We start from the raw sequence: 23,358 nt of genomic DNA, 5'->3' as shown, positions 1-23,358 counted from the left end.
GGTCTTCATTCTTCTTGAGTTTCATGCGTTTAGCAAATTGTATCTTAAATCTTGGGTATCCTAAGTTTTGGGCTAATATCCACTTATCAGTGAATACATATTGTGTGAGTTCTTTTGTGATTGTGTTACTTCACTCAAGATGATGCCCTCCAGGTCCATCCATTTGGCTAGGAATTTCATAAATTCATTCTTTTTAATAGCTGAGTAGTACTCCATTGTGTAAATGTACCATAATTTCTGTATCCATTCCTCTGTTGAGGGACATCTGGGTTCTTTCCAGCTTCTGGCTATTATAAATAGGGCTGCTATGAACATAGTGGAACATGTGTCCTTTTTACCGGTTGGGACATCTTCTGGATATATGCCCAGGAGAGGTATTGCTGGATCCTCCGGTAGTACTATGTCCAATTCTATTTGCAAAATGCAACAGAACTTCAGATGATGGGATCACTGGCCCACTTCCCTATAGGGGAATGTTGAAAGAGTTGTCCAGGATCTGCCTAAGCCTCCATCTCTTGTTTGAGAAATGGTGATGTAATGCTTACCTTGCCATATTGCTGGGAAATGTTTAAGAAACATCCTTGGCCAAGATCCGGGAAGATTCCTTTCTTTGCTATGTCTTGTGTTAATTACTTGGCTCATTGAAGAAATTTTTCAAATTCTTAGAGAAGCCCACACTAATTTACCTCACAGCCTTTTCATTTCTGCTGTAGATGGTGTTAAATATTGTTTACAAGTCTTCTGTGCTAGATGCTTACCCATCTTCTTGTTGGGAAACTTCTTTACAGAAAGTCAAAGCTTGGAGAAAGCAAACACTCAGCCTTTCTAGCTCTACACCCTAGAGTCAAAGGCCTGAGATGAGAGCTCATCTTTTTGAATAAAAGTATAAAAAAATCAACATTTACATTTACCTTGGCAGAATGAGATACAAATGTTTTGACAAATATCCTATATTTATATAATATTGTAGTACACAATATTGTCTGGCTCCATAAAGCATTTCTGTTCCCTAAGCACAAGTGGACATGGTATTCTTAACATATTCTCATGGGGGTTACTTGGCTTAGCAACATTTCTATTTTATAGATTCAAACCAGCCCAGAGTACACTATTCTGGTTGCTAATAAATATTTGCCTTGTAATTGAATTTTCTCAATTTCTGAATCTGGGCTTTCTCTCCTTTTATTAACTTCATAAACAAGGTAAGGAAAGAAGGTTTTATTATAGATCAACATGATGCTGACTGAAGTTTGTACCACTCACTTCCTTTAACAAGCTATGGTGACATTCCCTGTGATCAACATCAAATAAACTTCAAATCAAAATGCAATATGCTACTTCTGAGGTATGCTATCTTCCTTCCTGGGAAAGCACAATAAATTTTGAGCTGCCTATTTTATAGCCTCTAATGGGCACTTAGAGATTTAGTTGGTTTAATTAAAGTAGCATACGTGTAATTGCTAGCCCCAGTGCTAGCAATTCTGCATTCATTACAGGGGAGCTGGGGTGACAGCCAGTGTCTCCTGGAGCACTGAAATGCTTTAGCTTATTTTAAAAAAATCTTTGTCATTGTTGCTTCCTTGTCTGACATTTTTTTAGTTTTAGTGTGTCACTTACAAAAATTACAAAACAAAATTCTGAGACTCTTGTCTAATCTACTGAAACAAGTCAGTAGCCCAGTGCCATATCCAGTTAGGTTGTGCTCACAGACCAGTGTGTAAACATGACAGCCAGATGAAAAAGGTAAAGGAGCTGGTACTTCTACAGGCCTGAGCATTAGGACCCTCCCAGTCAAACTGGGTAAAATTGGGATGTACGCCCATGCCCCAAAGCTGCTGGCACACAGTTTTAGGCTTTCATATAAGTTCCCAAGCTAAGTCATCCTGTATGGACTTGACAGTTGAAAGCAATGACTCATATTTTAAAAAATGTGCTGCTCTGTTCTCTTGCACAACTCATCATGGGTTGAGCTCACTAATTCATTCATGTTCTTTCCTTCTTTGACTCAATGTGGATTGCTGGATGGCCCAGCTGCCTGTGTCTCTGGGCATCAGAGAGAAAGTACTGAGTAATGTCTGGCAAAAGTACTCTTTGGGAGCTTATGTGGCTCTCTAGCTCCGTGGGTGGAGCTAAGTCATCCCCAGAAGAGAACAGGGTGCCAGGGTTTATTCCCTGTGGACGTCTTCAGAGCAATTAGGTTATGCTGTAATTACTGAAGAGCCTTTTAAATTCCTGCAGACACTTGTGGACAGACTGGCACCATCTTTTTGCTTCACATTTCTTGGTCTCTAAAGATACAGGGTTTCTAAAATACAGAGTTTTTGCTTCTTGGTGCCATAGAGCAAACAGTCACGGTCTTGAAGCGCTACCAAGGAATTTTTGATGTCTTTAACCACACAAAAATATCAACAAATATTATTAAATATTTTCTCATGTGAACTGAAACATTTTTAGGTAAAATTAGATATTTTTGAACATATCCTTTTGCCCCCTTTTCATGTTATTTATCCAGTATCAGTTTGGGAAGTTCATGGAAAAAAATAAAGTAATAGCTATACACATTTAAACAATAAAACATCTACAAAACTAGCAGAGGCTAGGCACTGCCTCCTCTTCCTTTCTCCCAGCAAGTGTGAGGAGATGGTGCAATGCTGCTGTCAGACTGAGCATGTGTGTAGACAAGCACATCACTGGAGACCGAGACATAGAATTTTAACATGCTAGACAGTGGATTTCATCCCACTAGAATGCTCTAATTGATATACATCTTAAATTTAGATATAAAATTGATTCTATATTTTTAAAAAGTTTGAAACGCAGAAGTAATTTAGTGACCCAACACAACTTGACTATTTAAAGAAAACCATGTTGCTATTTTAAAAATCCAAGCTAACCATTAATGTGTTTGCCACTCAAGTCGGGAACATTAGTTTTATCCTCAGAAACCACGTAAAGTGAAGGACATGGGTCTGAGGTTACAGACCAGTGGATAAAGCTCCTGCTACATAAAATGAGGGCCCGAGGTCAAATTCCTACAGGCCACATATATCTGGTTGCAGTACTCCCTGATACTCTTAGTGCTCCTACAGCAACATGAAAGGCAGATACAAGAGAATTCATCAAAGCTTACCAACCCTTCTAGCCTGGTTACAATCCCCCACCACAGTTCCCCACCTATACACACACATATCAAACATACACACACAAACACAATGTGGTGGCTTTCTGGAAAGGAAAGACATGTTAATCCTTGGGTAGTCAGCTCACCGGGCAGTCAGCCTAGCTTAATCCGTGAGTACCAGACCAACAAAGAGACCCTGTCTCAAAATGCAAAGTCACCAGTTTCCAAGGAGCAGCACCCAAGACTTACTTCAGGCCTCCACATGCATGTGTACACACACGTATATGCATACACATGTACCTACATACATATAAGCATCTGTATATATGAGCACATATATGCACACACACACAAAATACAAGCCAAATCATACTATTAATCTAGAAAATAGGCACAGTTTAATTTTAAATAAAAAGATCCAGGTTACATAAATAAAGTATATGTAAGAAATATAAGGACATATATACACATTGAAAATAAGGGACTTCTAAAAAGAGTCATATTAAAATATGGACAGTATAGAGATTTTGGATTTTCTAAATTAATTTCATATGTGAATTGAATTTTATGTTTCCCACACTGAATGTCTATTCTCTTAAAGGAAAGCAACAATTACTTTATTATTATTATTTTTTAATTAGGTATCTTCTTCATTTACACTCCCAATGCTACCCCAAGAGTCCCCCAAACCCTCCTCCCTCCCCTCCCCCCCACTCCCACTTCTTGGCCCTGGTGTTCCCCTGTACTGGGGCATATAAAGTTTGCAAGTGGCTCTCTCTTCCCAATGATGGCCGACTAGGCCATCTTCTGCTACATATGTAGCTAGAGACACGAGCTCTGGGGGTACTGGTTAGTTCATATTGTTGTTCCTCCTATAGGGTTGCAGACCCCTTCAGCTCCTTGGGTACTTTCTCTAGCTTCTCCATTGGGGGCCCTGTGATCCATCCAATAGATGACTGTGAGCATCCATTTTTGTGTTTGCCACACACTAGCACGATTTTGCAACAATTACTTTTGAGAAAGGGAATCAACATAGTAAAACAATCCGTCCAAATCTCCCGATGAGATCCTGATTTCAAAACATCTGGCTGATTGAATTGCCCAGCATCAACCCAGCTGTTTGGTGAAGCATGCCCACATTGGTTCATTTAAGAACATGCTCTCCGTGTAGCTCAAAGAGAGGTCTTTTCCCAGAGACCAGTTACCTGATTCTCTGGATCCAGGATGAGCTGACAGCCTTCAAGTGAAATGTTACCAAGGCTGGATGCTAGGTTTGTGAGGGTAGCCTTCTCTTTGCTGTGTGTAGAGACAATTTTTGGGCAGAGGTCCAAGGAATCCAGATGTTAAAGACCATGAACAGACACGGGACAGTTCATGCCCTTAAAACAGAGGAGACACAACAAAATAATAAGCAAAGTCAAATGGCTGCAGAAAAACAGCTCTTTGAAGGGTAAGCTTAAAGCATATTTGTTTATTATGGAAGGTCAAATCTGGAAGCCCTGTGCCAGTTAGTCAGCTTTTCCAATTTACTCAAACTTATTTAAACTAATATAAAAATTGCTGACATGTTAGCAAAACCAAAAACAAAACCTTGGATTTTTACCATGTATCAGTTATTACCCTAAAGTGTGCCTAATTTTTGGATCATTTTTCCTTTTGAGAAAAGTAGTGACCAAATGGTAACACCAGGAGGTATTAACCTTCCTTCTTTCCCTTTCTTTTCTGTCTTTATTTAGTCTCACTTTCAATGACTGATGGAACCTAGGATTTAGCCAGGGAATGTGAACATTCTGCAGAGCCATGCCACCTTTTTACCAAGAAATGTGGAGTAGATTCACAGTCAAATGAGCAGTACTCAGGATCATTGTTAAAAATTCACACCTTAATAAAGTATCTGTCTGTGCTTACTCATCAGATTTGCTGGATATTTCACTCCCTGTCTCTGTGTCTGTGTCTCTGTGTGTGTGTCTCTCTCTCAGTGTGTGTGTGTGTGTGTGTGTGTGTGTGTGTGTGTGTGTTTAAAGAAAAAGAAATTGTAGGGTTCAGAGAGATCGCTTCATGAGTAAAGGCCTGTAACCTAATGACCTGAGAGAACTGACTCATACGAGTTGGTTGATATGGCCACACAGGCTGTGGCTGTGGTATGTGTGTCACAACACATATACATAGGAAAGTAGATAAATAAATACCACCACATATGGAGTACAGAACCATAAACCTGATAATCCCCAGGCCTACATCGCGTCCTTCTTCTGTAGGCATGGTAATAAACAAACAAGCAGATAGTTCATGGCTACAAAGTAAAACCTTGGTTCTATGGGTTTAAGCTGACTTTAACAGCCCAGGGTAGAATAATGTTTATTTCTACTGCAAAATTTGTACTATTTTTTTGAGAATTTTCTATAGTGTATTGTGATCCTTTCTTCCCACAAGCCATCCTTCTACATTCCCAGACCCTCTTCACCTTTTTCCCACTCCCAATTTCATGCTCCCCCTTTTTAAATCAAATAACCCACTGCGTGTACTTTGTGCTACCCATGTGTCCATGAATATGGGCTCATTCACTGGATCAAAGTTTTTTTTAAGTGCAAGGTTTTAGACAAAACTCAACAGGCAACTAACCAGGTATTTATATGGAAATGGCTGACGACCTCCTGACTAATGGGAATTGATCTCTCACTGGCTTCATCCCTATTGTTAACATGTAGCTATGTGACATGTTACATGCTACACAAGCCCCTGGTGTATTGGTTTCCCTGGTCTGATCTAAGTCTCCTTTAATGGCCAGTAGTTGGTAATTTCTAGGACAGTATGCAGTGTGCTGACATGGTATTGTAGCATGTAGCTTTTGCTACCTTGCTTTAAGCTCTGAGGGGGGGACTGTGCTACCAGCCCCCCACCCAGAGAATACTGGAACCACGAATGAAAAACAGACACACACATTGCTCAATTTCAACCTATGTTATTGGCTCAATTTCTGGGTTCTTCTAAGCCTTCCTCAGCTAATACGCCATTCACAATATTCTTAGCTCAGCACCTCTCAACCTGCCCTCAGCTTCAGTTGCTCAGTTACCTTTAGTCCCAGCTCAACATCCTAACCCCCCCCCCCACACACACACACACCTGGAGACTTCCTCCTCCTCCTCCTCCTCCTCCTCCTCCATCTCCTGCTGCTGCTGCTGCTGTTGCTGCTGCTGCTGCTCTACATCTTGCCTCCCACTCTAGGGACCTGGAAGTCCTCTTTCCTTCTGCCCAGCAATTGGCCCTTGACATCTTTATTGATAGATCAAGAACCAATTGGGGAATAGGGCCTTAGCATCAAAACCACCCACCTACATGTTATATCTTTTACAGTCATCCTTGCAGTAAACTATAAGGCCCATGAAGTCACATATTTCTTGCAGTGCACTTGTCAAACCTATTCACTTGGACTCACGACAGGCATGCATCAGGTACTCATGAAATCTTCTGTGAATATTTGATGCTTTGTGTGTACCACATTCAAATGAGATTGCAGACACTCTCATAAATATAAACCATTCCATTTTAATGCACAGGCATGCTAACCCTGGTGTTGTATGGTTTTGTCTCTCTGGAATGCTGTTGAATGTTCAGGCTCAGAATAACCTTCATGCTTACCTTGTGGCTCACCTTCCTCTCTGGGCTTGTGTGCACTTATGTTAAGATTTAGGCAATTATTTATTTCCTTGAGGCAACCAAAAGACAACTTTTTATGACAGTGGGTTGACTTGTATTTATGAGACATTAAGAGATTATGTTGTGTTTTGCTTATTTTCTGTCAAAGATACAGACAAAATTGGGTACCTATGTGGGCTCTTTCCTTCCTTTTATATCCCTTTCCTGATTTCAACAGGGAAAGCAGGCTTCTTGCTTTCTCTCCCCACTCCTCCTATGCTGCTTCATTAAGCAAATCTGCTGGCAAACAGCCTGTGCCCAGGATGCTCTTAAAGTTCAAGCTCTTAGTGGGCCTACACCAGATGTTACCTGGGCATGGGGAGTAGAGAGGTACATTTGACAGGAGAAAAAAAAAAGATGAGAAACAACATAAAAGAAATGCCAGTGGCCTAGATTCCATTCTACCACACCCCTGTAATCCTCAGTAGGAGCTGGTGGGCAGCTGTAGACTAGAGTGCAGAATGAGATATTGGGCTTTCACTTTAAGATGCTCACTGTTTCTTTGTTGAGAATAACAGTAGGTAGTGAGGACACAGCAGGGATAACTGTTGGGAACTACTACACTCATCTGAGGAAGAGATAAAGGTGCATTGTTGGGTATTGTAGCTCATACCTATAAGCCCCCAAGATACTGGGTTCTGAGATGGTGGAATCAGAAGTTATAATGTAAGACAGGATGGTCTGGGTTACACAGTAACGCCTTATCTCAAAGAAACAACAACAGCAACAAAAAAGATGACAGTGACTTAAACTAAAGCAGTACTATGGGGCTGGCAAGAGTATTCAAATTTTGAGAAATAGGCCTTTTAGTAAAATTACTTTTTAAAAATTTTGGTTATAAAATAAATTTCATAAAAATAGTACCAATTATTTATTTACTTATTTGCTGACTATAGTTCTTAATTTACTTCTTTTAACTTTTAATTGAATAAAACAGTTGATAAAATACTGCATTTCACTATGACATTTACTATGACATTATGACATTCACTATGACATTTCACTATGACATTATCTTCTACCTTAATTTTTAAAAATTTTTTATTTTATTTTATTTTAATTAGGTATTTTCTTCATTTACATTTCCAATGCTATCCAAAAAGTCCCCCATCCCCTCTCCCCTATTCCCCTACCTACCCACTCCACTTCTTGGCCCTGGCATTCCCACGTACTGAGGCATATAAAGTTTGCAAGACCAATGGGCCTCTCTTTTCACTGATGGCCGACTAGGCCATCTTCTGATACACATGCAGCTAGAAACACAAGCTCCGGGGGTGTTCTGATTAGTTCATATTGTTGTTCCACCTATAGGGCTGCAGAACCAATTAGCTCCTTGGGTACTTTCTCTAGCTCCTCCATTGGGGGCTCTGTGATCCATCCAGTAGCTGACTGTGAGCATCCACTTCTGTGTTTGCTAGGCCCCCAATAGCCTCACAAGAGACAGCTATATCAGGCTCCTTTCAGCAAAATCTTGCTAGTGTGTGCAATGGTGTCAGCGTTTGGAGGCTGATTATGGGATGGATCCCCAGATATGGCAGTCTCTAGATGGCCCATCCTTTCATCTCAGCTCCAAATTTTGTCTCTGTAACTCCTTCCATGGGTGTTTTGTTCCCAATTCTAAGAAGGGGCAAAGTGTATTCAGGTGACGGCAGATGCTGGCGAGAATGTTGATAACGAGGAACACTCCTCCATTGTTGGTGGGATTGCAAGCTTGTACAACCACTCTGGAAATCAGTCTGGCGGTTCCTCAGAAAATTGAAGATAGTACTACCGGAGGATCCTGCAATACCTCTCCTGGGCATATATTCAGAAGATGTTCCAACCGTAAGAAGGACACATGTTCCACTATGTTCATAGAAGCCTTATTTATAATAGCCAGAAGCTGGAAAGAACCCAGATGCCCCTCAACAGAGGAATGGATACAGAAAATGTGGTACATTTACACAATGGAGTACTACTCAGCTATTAAAAAGAATGGATTTATGAAATTCCTGGGCAAATGGATGGACCTGAAGGGCATCATCCTGAGTGAGGTAACCCAATCACAAAAGAACTCACATGATATGTACTCACTGATATGTGGATATTAGCCCAGAAACTTAGGATACCCTAGATATAAGATACAATTTGCTAAATGCATGAAACTGAAGAAGAATGAAGACCAAAGTGTGGACACTTTGCCCCTTCTTAGAATTGGGAACAAAACACCCATGCAAGGAGTTACAGAGACAAAGTTTGGAGCTAAGACGAAAGGATGGACCATCTAGAGACTGCCATACCCGGGGATCCATCCCATAATCAGCCTCCAAACGCTGACACCATTGTACACACTACCTTAATTTTTTTAACTAATACAAAATACATAAAATTTATATATTTATGGAGATGACATGTATTCTCCTGGTAGAAGTACATAATATATAATATTGTAATCAGGTTTATATACCTCTCAACATTTATTAAATAGATTTTCATATTTCTTCAACTTTCAAAATCTGGCTGGGTGTGGTAAAATGTACCTTTGATTCCAGGACTCAGAATGCAGAACAGGCTAATGCCTGTAGTTTAATCCAGACAGGTCTACATAGTGATTTCTATGATAGCCAGAACTACCCAGTGAGACCCTGTCTAAAAGAAAAACAATTCTTTCAGAATCTTTGTTCTACCTTTCTGAAAGATTTATTGATTTATTTTGTGTATATATGTGCATACGTTGTATGTGCACTGTAGACATGTAGGTGCCCTTATGTGCCAAGATCCCTTAGTTCTGGAGTTCCAGGCTACTGTGAGCAGCCAGATATGGGTACTGAGAACTGAAGCCAAGTCTTCTGCAAGAACAGCCTTGGGTGGGGGTGGGGCTTTTACTATTAAACCTTTTCTTCAGCCCCTTTTCTAGCTTTTTGATGTCCACTGTTTATTTTATTTTTGGTTAACAAATAATTATTGCATTTGTGGTTTATACAACATGCTGTTTGACTGACAAATAATAATTGCATTTGCCTTGATCATGTATACATTGTGGAATGACTAATAAGCCTATTAACATGCCTGTCACCTTGCCTTTTACCTGTCATATTTTAATGTTGAGGCATTGTAAATGTACTTAGTTACTGTGAAATATACAATATCTTATTTATTATCATAGCTATATTAAATAAGGATCAAGGCAGGGTCTCTTTTGGCTTCTTTTTCTGTTGTCTGAGTCACCATAGCATATTACAGGGTAGATTTGAGCCTGATCCAGTCTATCCGTGTAGACACAGCATAACTAACAGAATACCTGGCCTTAACAGACATGGATCAGAGATATGATCCTTTAGCTGCAGACCAAATAAGTTGGGGTAAATACAGGTCAGGGCTCACTAAGAATCATACTGCCATTTTACCCTTTGGCAACCTTATATGGAGTCGTTGACATTTCTTTGTCTTTGTTGTTTAAACAGCATTAAGTGCCTCTAAGATGGACTTAGTACAGGAAGGTTTACAGAGAGTTCTAATATCCAAGCAAGCCCTTTCCTTCTTGGACTTTTGCAACATCTCTTCAAAAGTCACTTTTACCATGTCCACTGTGATAGTCTTTTTTAATTGAAAATTAATTAAAAATTTTTAAATTTGCTCACTTTTCCACAAGGGATAAGTTTGCCTTCTGGGCACACAACTGTATGTTCTAACAATCTTCCATGGGGTGACTCCGATGGAAATCTGATGCAGATAACCACCCCTGAATAATAATTTTTAGGTCCTTCTTTACCTAATGCTCGTGTTCCTTAGCAGGAATGCAGTCATGTGGGTGAGAACATGCCAATTGGAAGGCAATTGGTTTGTTTTTCTAGCAGACTGGCTTTATTAGGAGGCCCCTAATGTGTTACACGTTTTGTTACAAAGTGTGACAATTTATGGTGCATTTTGGGGATTTCAGAAAAGGGAAAGACCTTGCAAATTATTATCTGTGACAGAATTATAATTTTACAAATGATTAATCTCAATCATCCGTCTCTTTTCTCTCTTGGGTTAAGCGAGAAAATTATATCCTACAAAATTAGCTGTCAAAATGTGAGACTGTGGTTTGGAGTATTTGTACATGAAGAAAACGGAGAGAAGATCTTTATTAATGAGCTGGGTTAAATAAATAGAAAGGTTACTGCAGGAAATGCGAGATGCACTGCTCTGCTGGACCAAGTGCTTCACACATTCTCAGCAGTCAGTAATATTTACCAATTCGGGTCAGGACAGGATGTCTAGCACGTGTTTATGAGCATACCCTGTCATCTAAATGTGAAGTGCCCCATTTGGACTAGGTGTAAATGACAGTGTGATGTTACTGTCCATTGTCATTGGAATACTGGTGACTAGAAATATAAATGTTAACAATAGAATTCCTGGAACAGTATTTGAAAATGGAGAAAATTGGGCGCATATCCTCGGACCAGTGTTTATGTCAGAGGGTAGTGGTTTGGGGAAGGGGAGATTATTTGAATAGAATATTACCAAACATATCGAGAATCATGTAACAAACCAAGCAGTCTTAATCAAGCTCAGCCACTTCCCCAGTTATTATTGTTGTGCAGCCTGGGGACAAGGAACACTAGGGAACCTCATGCCCCATTGCGGTATGTTTACCACTTTGTCTTGTAATTGTGTGTGTGTGTGTCTGTGTGTGTGTCTGTGTGTGTGTGTGTGTGTGTGTGTGTGTATAATCTCCCAAGTAGTTAAACTGCAGACTAAATTCTGAAAGGATCATAGATGGATTAAAACAAAAGAAGAATTAAGTACATTTATAGAGAAGAAAATAGGAGGGTGTACTGAATAGAGCCAATGATGAAGAATACCTGGCTCATCAACAGTGCTGTTTTACACCTAAACAATTCACGTCCTGATGGATGTTTTAATCTATGAAAAGAGCGTGGGCTTTTATGTTTCCAAGCTCACACAATACTGAGGAAGAAACAAAACAAAGCTGAAAGGCAGAGCCATTGTGAAGGGTGACTTTGTCTGTGGCTGCTCCTATATAATGTGATCCTGTATTTTCTAATTCTTGGCTATACCTAATGATCCTCATAGCTTTATTTTTAAAAAAAAAACAATGAAAATTTAAAAACTGGAGGCTTGGATTCTATCATGCATTTTATTTCTTTATTCTAAACTTGTCAGAACCTCCAAGCTCAGTATATTTGAAAATTGCACAGGTCGCCACAAAGGTGGCCTGAACTGAGGATCCCTGGCTGAGGACTGGCTGTCCTTCGTTCTGAGTGGGGCAGGAGAAATGCTCAGTTGGCCCCCTTTGCACCTTCTCATTTCAATCTGCATCTTAGCTGAAGGAATAGAGGCAGCCAAATGAGGCACCTCACCAAAACAGGAGTCGGTCAAAAGGATATGCGTCTTAGGACTGCAACCTGTCATAACAGAAGGCCACTCTGGAGGTCGCACTCAAGTTCTTTCTCTTCCCCTAGTCATGTGGCTGCATGAGTGCCCCTCCTTCCCTTCCACCCTCCTCCTTTCTTCCTTCCCTCTTTCCTTTTTTTCTTTTTCTTTTTCTATCTTCCAATGTCAATGATTCCTAAACTATCCCATATCTAGTTACATGGCTGGGTTTTTCTCTTCAGTTTCTATTTCTTTGCTCTTTATATTCTGGCTTTGGGGGGTCAATGCTGGACTCTAATTTTTGCTTTTCAGCTTCCATTTTCTCCTGATCCATGAGGATTGTCTTAGCTCTTTACCATGATGACCGATTCATCTCTTTACCTCATTACCTTCTTCAATATCAAGAGAGACTCTTCCTTACTCAGCCCATTGTTTCTCAAATGGCTGCATCTTAGTTTACTGCTAAAACACCATGGGTCAAGTGTCCTCTATAACACAGTCAATCCGGGACTTGGTCTGAGAGTCAAGATGAACAAAGGATGGCCGCCTCAGGAAGATCTCTTCAGAACTATGGTAGGTACTTGGCATGTCATAGACTATGTCTCACCATCTGCTGTGGATTTGGGCTTTTTAATCGACAGTTAAATGTCTCTAGTTTTTTGTAGTTCTAAGACTACAGTGCATTTTTAGGTTGTGAACCTGTCAGTATAATGGCCTTACTTTTAATGTCCAAAGCTGCCTGTTCCATTGATTGTATATTTATAGTCTTTGTCTTTTTGCCATTGTTATTTCTTCTTTCTCCCTCCTTTTTCTCTTGACTCTTCTTTTCGTCCTTTTCTCGCTTCTTTTCATAAAAGGAAAAAAGGCTCATTGGGGACTATTTCATGTGCTATCACATGTGATATGAAAATCATAAAGACATACTTAGTGCCACCAAGAGGCTCACACTTGAGTACGAAGCCATTATGTTAAAACTGTGCTTGCTCCTCAAGTGACTCTTCCTTCATCTAGTTCAAAGTTTGCGAATTCCTTATTACTTCCTTACTTCGGGGTGGAAAACATAAGAAACGGATGCCAATGTTTGTTTTTGCCTTTTGTAACTGCTTAAAGTCATTGCACTGGTGTCTGTGTGGCCAGGAAATCGAGAGCAATGGGTGCATACCCCTGAGGACAGGAGAGAAAGGAGAAAGAGTCTGCAACAGCTGGGGAAAGTGTATCCTCGGAATTGTGAAGAGCTTGTCCTTCCTGTGCAGTTCCCTATGGAGATGAGTCATCTCAGAACAAACCATTGTGTACTGTTCAAAGAGGTTCCCAGTCTCCCCACAGCCACAAAATAAGCAGAGTCCTTTTCACCCAAAGCTCTTGTTTATGCTAGATCACTTGTAGGGACTAAGAAACAAACGAGTGTCCAGGGGATCATAGTACTGGGTTTCTCCACAGAAACAAGCACAAAGTATTTATGTTGAGGAGTGTGGGACAGAACTTTATGTTAGCTGGGCATGGGAGGGCTTAGAATGACATTTAAATAAAGGCAAAGAAGACACATATATCTATTCTTGTAGGACTAGGATGAACTGTTTGTAAACTCTGAAATCCAAAATGACCCAAAAGCCAAAGCCTGACATGATGGCTTGTGAAAGAATCTCACATATATGATCATTAACAGGATCATAGAGTAGTTTAGTAGTGTGTACAAATGAGTTTTGCATCCAAATGGTGATCCTGTCTCTGATATCTCTTTTTGTATAGACAGATATTCAAAAAGCTTGAAAAGTAGCCCACATTTCTGGCTTGAAGAATTTCATATAAGGGCTATTCACCCTGTACATGCAAAAGATATGACAGAAGTGCAGCCATTTCTAATGGCAGTCACTCTAACACACTCTCCATCCATGTGAGAGTTGGTGATTGAGTCCAACAGAAATGCCGGCTTCTAGTATGGATCTGTACTGTGTTTCTATGGCACTGCAGTTAAACTAGCACAAGAGACTAGAGAAAAAGCACACTGCAGAGCTACATGCTATGGAAGGCACTTTTGAAGCTTCAGGAGAGAAGCCATTGACCTTGAGGGTTGGGCTCTGCTCCCAGGAGGTAGGGCTCCTTCCTCACTGTTCCCACATCCTTTTGGTTGTCTGGCTAATTCACATCCCTGGAAATGTGACTTTGCTTCTTCTTTTGAGAAACAAAGGAAGTACTCCGTGGAAATTCTGGGTGTATTGATTTTGTCCATGAAGAGGTGTTCATAATTTATTAAATATCTTGTTAGATGCATGTGTCATCAATAATTTACTTGGATAAATAAACTGTATTTGCTCTGTGCCTAAAATATCCGTGATGGTGGTTATTTTCTATGTTTCAAAAAATCATCCCTGGGATAAATGGCATCTAATCCCCTCACAATATATGTACTGTTAAATACAAAGGCACGGGTAGTATGGTAGGTGCTGTGGATAAGGGATGAGTAATGGGCGAGGTTCTTCTATTCGGAGAGAAGACAGTACTGTGGAGGAAGTCCATTATCACACAGACCTGCAAAGGTTATGGGAGATGCTACCAATGTTATGAGTGCTATGTTGAAGAGTATTAGGATTTGTCACCCTGAATAGGACATTTGTCAGGAAGATAATTAAGAATTTGGGGGAATGTGAAGTCATTAGGGGCAGGAACAGTTCTGCCTCCCATCTTATCTACCCAAAGCAGGACATAAATGTCCCCTGGAGACAGATGAACTCCTCACTCTTCACCCATTGCCCCAAGGAAAGGAGAATGATTCTGACCACAAAAGACAGGGAGTCTCTGCTAAGAATGTTGACCCAAACTAGTCCTCAATAAGACACCTTTCTCCTGTCAGAGGTTTATAATATCTGTTCTTTCATTTTTCCTATCTTATCATTTCCCAAAGCCCAAACCTTCTTCTTTTTTTTTTCTTTGAATCTATATGCATGTAGATCCAAATAAAAACTGCATGTCTCTTTTCTGTTAATCTGTTTTTGATAACTACATTTGCAGGCCGCTAGAGAAAAAGTTAGGTGCTAGAAAGCATTGCCTCCTTGGGAAACAGTGTTTTGTGGGATAAGGAAAGCCGTGGGCTTGTTATATGGAAGATAAGCTCAAGAAATGGGGACACGTCATGAGAAATGAAAAGTTGAGTGAAAAGAGGAGCAAAGTCCTGAAGAATGAGTAAGGGCAAGTGCTCGCTTTCTCTCTCTCTCTCTCTCTCTCTCTCTCTCTCTCTCTCTCTCTCTCTATCTCTATCTCTATCTATCTATCTATCTATCTATCTATCTCTCGGACCCTTTTATGCTTAGTCATTTCTTATGTGTTACCATTCTAAGAACCTTACTAGTGGCATTTAAACCATGATTGCACAAAGCTCTTTGGTACTAGTAACTGACATGGGAAATAAAAGCAAGTGCTATCACATGTTCCATGTAGATATAATGTACAATTTTGAGCTCCCCCAACATATGGAATGCTACACCATAACTTCTGTGGTCTTAGAATGGTTATGGCGCTAACTTTCATCTTTTTCAAAGCAAATATTTTTGCCAGTATCCATCTCTATATCTACAGTTATTGTTTCTTGGACATAAAAGTTAAAGAATCTACACTGTTTACACAGCTAATTTCTTACATTTTTGGTTGTGAGCCTAGCCTTTCATGGCTGAGCCATCTCTCCAGCCCGATAATTTCTTACTTAATTAGTTCACTGTAGTTAGTGCTTCCCCTGCATAACTGTGGACTATAGTCTAGTGTCTTCCTCGTCTTAATGATAGAAATATTAACTCTTACCGTGTTACTTAGGTAACAGTGAAAAATCAACATTGATGTCACATCTTACTTGGGTTCGCCGTTCTGATCCATCCATACATGTATAGTCTCCAAAGCAGCAGCATCTCCATCACAAGCTAATGGAGACAGAGTGATCAGGTACAGTAAAGCAAAATCGGCTCTCTGCTGTGCTCGGTGACACACTCTTCCCTTCACTCTCAAGTTCTCACTACCTCCACCGTATGGCTTTTTGAGTACCCTATGGTTAGGATTTTTTTTTCTGATAGAAATGGGCTCCAATTCTCTTTCTACTCATCTTTAATGATTGCAATTACTGAAAAAGCTACACAGCCAAAGCTATTCCAAGAGTTTGTTTTGATTGTTTAATTTAAATGCTGCCTTGTCTCACACAAAGCTGCGTTTGAACACCAGAGTAAAATTGAATTAGATTATAGGCTAAACATGATAGAGATATACAGGCCTCACAGACACACACATGGATCTATTTGAATAGAACATTATATAGAAGAGAAAAAAGTGACAAATCTTTACCAAAAATAAAGTCTTTTTTTTTAAACTTAAGTTACAGGACATAGAGTTTAATTTTCCTCCTTTACATTTGAACTGGACAGGGCAACATGTTTCCTAACATAAGTATTAAGACGAAAAGAAGTAGCTACTTAACAATGGAGAAACTGTGTCACTACGGCCTTAATCACTGTGAGCACTGCTAATGATGAAATCTGTTGATATGAAGGACCTGCAGACAAGTGCTGGGCATATACTGTACATCTGAGGTATTCTTTCTCAAACCAACATCCCTGGACTAGGCTGGAGAAAAAAAGAAAAAAAAACAGATAAAGTCAATCTTGAGCACTTTACAAAAGAAACCTTCTTCCAAAGGCCAGTGTTATTCAAACAAGGTAAGTCTGGAGTTTAGTCAGCAGCAATCCATCACTGTCAGGTTCTCGGTCTTCACAGATGGACTGCAATTATGTAAGATGTTAACTGGGAGATCTAGGCCAAGCATAGGCAGTGGGATGTCTGCAAGCTTTTGTAAATCTGAAATTGTTCCAATTTAAGTTTCTTTTAACTAAGAAAAGATGTGAGTGCTATTTTATCTCAAACAACCAGATTCTTTATCTGCAGAAGGTTTTGCAAGCCGATGCAGAGCATAGTGCATGGGTGCTGGCTCTTTATTCTGTGCCACGTGCTGTGCTGTCTTGGCATAATACTCACATTTACAGTATAGGTGCTGAATACAATTCCTAGTCCCATTCAACAGATGAGACAATTAGACAAGTGACATGACCTGCTAGATGTGCCCCTACCGATAAATGCTACACAACACTCACAAGATGTATCGTTGGCTAAGAGACTGGTACATTTAAAACTAATGGAAGAGACCATTAAAACTAAATTAATGCTACATTAAAACCATAGCATTGAATGTTGAGAATGAAGAATTTTTACTGTGTAGCATATTCAATTATGAAGAGAACCCATTTTCTAAATGATTGTACTTTTGTGTGTATTTGCTACAAAAATAAAAAAAAATGCATTGTGTCTGGGATTCCTTTCCGTCAGCTCTTCCCCTTCGGAGCCTTGATTTCTGATATAGAAACTCAAGCAACTGTGCATCATCTCCAGCAAATAATTCCGCCCGCTTCCCAGTCCCAGTCTGCTCTGTGCACAGAGGGAGCTCATTGTACACTACGGCCCCCAATAGGAACTGCGGCTGGGCCGCTCTGCTCAATCAGCAATGTTGGTCTGAATCAATCGTTCCTGATGTTGAAATTTAAATTTGCAAAAGCATATTCCAAGTGTCACAGACACAACTCTTAAAAGAAAAAACAGTCCAGAGAAATGCCCAGTTTCTTGTTATGGTCCTGATGATGACTGTGAGTTTTGTTTTGTTTTCTGTTGTGAAATTTAATATTTGGTTTAAATATTTTCATTCTGAACGGATCCAATTAATTAATTCGGAAGTACTTTTATCTTTGCCTAAGTACTTTCAGAGAGGAAATAACACACATACAGAGAGAGAGAGAGAGAGAGAGAGAGAGAGAGAGAGAGAGAGAGAGAGAGAGAGAGAGAGAGAGCGCTCTCAGAGCAAATTAACAGGACAAAATGGATCCATCTGTGTTGACACCTTATGTGTTTCAGTCCCAGATTCCCCTTAACTCCTATCTTTTGTAAGCCCCTGATTGTGGTCTATGAGTGTTTGCCAGAATTGCTATAACTCCAAGCCTCTTCAAACACAACCCTGCTGTTTGCCTCCCTGGCTTGCAGTAGCTGTTTACACAACATGCAGATAAATAGAAAACCCGTTCTGCTTATTTTCACCACACACATTAGCAAAACAGAAGTTAATGAAGGACACCAGCAAAGGAAGACAGTGTGTTTAAGAAAATGCTTTTCCGCAGGAGGGGAAAGAAAATGTCTGCCTGTGAGACTGGAGGGCTTATCACTAATGCAGAGTCTCTCTGCAGCCTGGGACTTTGTCTTCCTCCCTCCCACAAGCTGCTCTTTCAAGCCTGATGGTTTGCTTTGTAGTCTTCCCTGCTCTGGAAGGGAGTGCGGGAGCCGGAGAGTTCATTAGAGGTGTTTCACAGTCACTCATATCCCAGGGTCTCTGTCTCATCTTCGCAGATCACGCTGCTCATGGAGGGTCTTTCTTTATTTTGTTTCTTATCCGTGCACTGCCAGAAGTCTACAAAGCCCAGCCTCCTGCCTGTCTCCATTCATACCAGAGGAATGCTAGCACAATTCAAAGTGTGTCCTGTGCCTGTGCGCAGTTTCTGGCTGCAAATCAGCTTATTGTATTTTTTTTAAAAATTCAACATATTCTTGAGAATGTGGCATTGAAGATGAAAATCTTAATTCTGAGAAGCATATTACAAAAAGGGATGTATAAAATAAAGAGATAAGAGAGAAAGCAGGAAGAGAGAATGGAACAAAGAGAAAACAGACCAATGGCAAGGGAGATGACCAGGATGGATAATGTTGTCTGGAGAACTGAGCGGTGGGAATAAGTCTTCCTTAAGCATTGCATTGATTTCTGTCCATTTGTTTCCTTTCAAAAACCTTTCTTCAAAGCCAATCAGGATTGCTAATGTGTCAGTCTCATTTTGGTCTCGGAAGCAAAGCTAAGCCGAGGGTTGTTAGAGCTCTGTAAAGCAGGAATCAGAACCCATTCTCCACCAAGTGGTCCTTTCACTCTCCCCTTTCCTGGGGACCCTTGATTGGAGCAACTTCTTCTAATCAGATGGTCTGCTTTGAACCCCCGGCTTTCTGCCTAGTAAACCAACGTCGATGGATGATTTTATCACTGACTTTTTTTCTGTGGTTGAAGATGGTCATTTGCAGTGTTCACAGGAGCCGCCTGCTCAAAGAGAACATGGTTAATACTATTTAATGAGAACTGTACATTTTTATGGATCCAGAGAGGAATTTATCTCATTTTCCCACTGATGAAATGAAACTTCTGACACCCCCTAGGACATTGGGATGAAAAACAGACTGAACCCTCTGACTTGGAAACTTCTAAGTTCACATGGCTGCCTGAATGGAGCTTTTGGTTCATTGAATCTTCGTTATGTCCAATTCTCACAAAGTCCAAGACAAATCTCAGGGCAAGTGATGTAGAAACTGGCTACAGATGCTCTTTCTCATGAGAATTTGAGAACTCCCCATAGGCTGCTGCTGCTTGTCTAGAGTGCCTGCCATTTGTACATCTGGGTGTAAAGTTGGTACAAGAATTTATGTGAGGGCAGCCCTGCAGCCACATGAGAACATGTGGTACAGAACACAGGGATGGGGGTTTGTCATCAAATGTTTGCAGAAGCAAGGAGTGATATGGGTTCAGATGAGTAGAAGGAGCTCAAACTAAATGCTGCCCTTTGATGCAATCTTTTCTGACATAGTCTGTTTTCTCTGGAGCCAACGATGCACTGATGCACTCCTGGGTCCCTCTGGGATGATGCTGCAGTTTTAATGCTGCCCTGCTTTGTTCCAGTTGCTGTGCTTTTTCTGTCTGTCGTTTTCTCCCCCTTATCTGCACTCCCTATTTTAGACAGGGGAGCTCTTACACTGTGCATTTGCAATTCTGTTAGTTTTCCTCTGCAGCCAAACACGCTCCCATTCTTGTTCACCAAGTATTAATAAAAAGGGTATGTGCCCAGCAGGGGATCGCATTCTCATTTATCTCTGGGCAGAAATGTGAAGAGGGGAATGGTCTGATGGTCATTATCTTAACCTTGTGTGACTGCAGACACTCTGAAGTCCTGGAAGAGACGAGTAGACCAGGAAACCCTCATTACATTTTTCTTTGAGCACCAGACTGTTGAGCAGGTCCCCAGTCCATTTCTTAGCTAAAACACATCACAATAAATAAATATAAGGTTATTTTGTAGTCCAGACAATTGAGCTTCCTAACTTAAGGGCCGAGAGGCATACGAGTTCCATGCTCTCAGTGGGAGTTACATACTCCAAGTATCCTTACCTGAAATTCCTCCCTCCCTCCCTCCCTCCCTCCCTGCCTCCCTCCCTCCCTCCCTCCCTCCCTCCCTTCCTCCCTCCCTCCCTCCCTCCTTCCCTCCCTCCTCTCCATTAAAGAGAAACATTAAAGGTGACCACAGTGCACCTCTCCTGTGAGGTCCTACCTCCTGTGAGAGGAAGCAAGCCCTACATGGCTGCCTCCATAGTATGTCTTCAGGGCCAGCATTTTCACATTCAGTTTCTCTGCAAACCAAATTCAAACAGAAGTGGAAGGAAGGGGGATGAGTGTATTGATATTATTCTCAACATGATTATAAATAATTCTGAGAGTTTAGTCTCCCAAGGAGAAACCTGATGGCACAGTGAATAGCAATCACACACATGTGAGACCATTCAGTTATGTTCTCTCTCTCTCTCTCTCTCTCTCTCTCTCTCTCTCTCTCTCTCTCTCTCTCTCTCTCTCAACTAGTTCCACACTTAAAAAGTCTTTTAAGCATTTCTGAAGATACAAGTGAATTTCATCAATAGACAGTAAGGACCAGATTATTTTTAGTCTAAGGATCTTAAAGTAATAAGATGAATCAAATTATTCTGGCTGCTCCCTCATGACTACGTATCTTAACTCAGCAGTAAAGCAAGGGAAGGGGAAAGAGACAAGCTCTGGTCACCAGCTCCTACTCTGAAGAGCTGGTGGGCAGCTAGTAAAAGCCTTGGCTGAATACTGATGCCAAGGAGAGGGTGCCATAGAGGGAAGGGTATGTGGCAGATGTGAAAAGGTGTAATAGGAAAGAGGCTAGAAATTGAAGTATTAGAGGTACTGTTCTCACAGGCCACATAGATTGAAAAGAGATTTGATGGTTAGAATAGGGTAGACAGAGACAGATAAGGACCTGCATCAAAATGCTAAACCAGCTGGTTCTCTGGGGTTACTTCTCACAGAAATAATGCTGGCACTCATGGGTTTCCATGCCATTCTTCCTGGCTGTTTGAAGGGTTTCTTCATAGACTAGGGGAGTGGTGAAGTCCCTGTCTCTTTTGGCCTGCAGGGGTGTTGTCCCATCTACCATCAGAGCACTTCTAGACTCCTTCTTTCCCTTCTAGGCTAGTAGATGCCATTCTTTCTGGAGGCCCACATGTTCCTTACAGACCTCTCCATCTTCAGGCTACAAGAGCTAGCACAGGAGTCTGTGCTCTGAAGGAAATGTTGAAGGGTGAACTTGTTCGTCAGCTGAATGTCAAAGTGAAACTGAGGAGTTGCTTGTAACAGGAAGCAGAACATAAAGGGTGATAATAAAAACAGAGGGTTCGATAAACAGGAAAAGCTAGTCAGGGAGTGTGAGGGGGAGATGATAGTGCACTGGGGATACTAAAAAGCAAGGTGAGAAAGATGTTCAATGTGTTTTAGACTAACAAAAACAGAAGTGGCACATTCTGTAAGCAGCTATAGTTTTGCTTCTGATCCTAGGACCTAGCAGGATGCCAGATGCCCAGACTTGTTGGAGACTCTGCTTTGTGCCTGATGCATCTGCTTTGCAATAGTCAGCATGAAGTGATGATTCAAGAACCACAGAAAACTGAGTGCCTGTGAACGATCCCAAGTGTCTTTGCTGTCTCCATTGCAGTGGGCCAAGTGTGGTAGGCAAGTCGCTTTGGATGCTAAATAAATTTCAGAAAGAAATTATGACTCGCTCTCTGTCTCTGTGTCTCTGTCTCTCTCCTTCAGATGTTATCTAGAGTTTTTCTCCACATGGAGGTGCAAGACTCCATTTACCTAAACACTAATGACTTTATTCAATGGGGTATGGGAAATCTGGATATGGCCCCAAAAGCATCCTCAGGACCTCAGTCCTTGCTATGGTTTGGAGCACTTTCTAGAAAGCCACTAACTCTGGCTGATCATTCAGTTTCTTTTTCTTCTTCTTCTTCTTCTTCTTCTTCTTCTTCTTCTTCTTCTTCTTCTTCTTCTTCTTCTTCTTCTTCTTCTTCTTCTTCTTCTTCTTCTTCTTCTTCTTCTTTTCCTTTTGGGTTTTTCTGAGTCAGGGTTTCTCTGTATAGCCCTGACTGTCCTGGAACTCACTTTGTAGATCAGGCTGGCCTCGAACTCAAAAATCCTCCTGCCTCTACCTCCCAAGTGCTGGATTAAAGGTGTGTGCCACCATGCCTGGCTCGACCATTCAGTTTCTTGTTTGCCCTTGCTGCTGAGGAGTTGCAGGCGTGCTTAGGGGAATAAGCTTGCAACACAGCTGGATCAATAACAAGCAGTAGCTACTGAAGTGGTCACAGACCCACATGCCTCATGCCAGCATTCCTGAGATATGAAGTGCTTGGGAATATTGGATGGAAGAAAGAGTGTCAGGAGGGGTGGTTTGTTTTAGTTTTTTGGTTTTTTTTTTTAATTGGATATTTTCTTTATTTACATTTCATATGGTTTTACCCTTTCCAGGTCTTCCCTTTGGAGACCCCTTATTACATCCTCCCTCCCCTTGCCTCTATTATGGGAGTGCTCACCCACCCACCTGCCCACTCCCATCTTCCCACCCTGGCATTCCCCTACACTGCGGCATTGAACTCCCATCAGGCCCAAGGGCCGCTCCTCCCACTGATGTCCAACAAGGCCATCCTCTGCCAGATATGTGGCCACTATGGGTCTGGAGGAGTGTTCTTAACTTGCAAAGATATTAGAAGGTAACTAAATACAAAAATGGGTGGTCTGAGTGTTTATCCCAGGATCAAGACAAAACACCTTCTTCCAGGAATTTTGGAGGCTGTCGGTTGATGTTCTCTGAGTACCAGGGGTCAGAGAGAGCCACAGAGTAACCATTAGCTCGGCAGCTACAGCCATCAGGAGCTACTACTGTTCTGTGAGATTTCTGGAAACCTCCTGGTCACAGTTTCCCTCAGCAGCTGGA

The sequence above is a fragment of the Mus caroli genome, unplaced genomic scaffold (genome assembly GCF_978045245.1).
Source record: "Mus caroli unplaced genomic scaffold, Mus_caroli_1 scaffold_2, whole genome shotgun sequence".
In the NCBI taxonomy this organism is placed as follows: domain Eukaryota; kingdom Metazoa; phylum Chordata; class Mammalia; order Rodentia; family Muridae; genus Mus; species Mus caroli.
The sequence above is the reverse complement of the archived record's forward strand: the minus strand, read 5'-3'. Positions refer to the sequence as shown.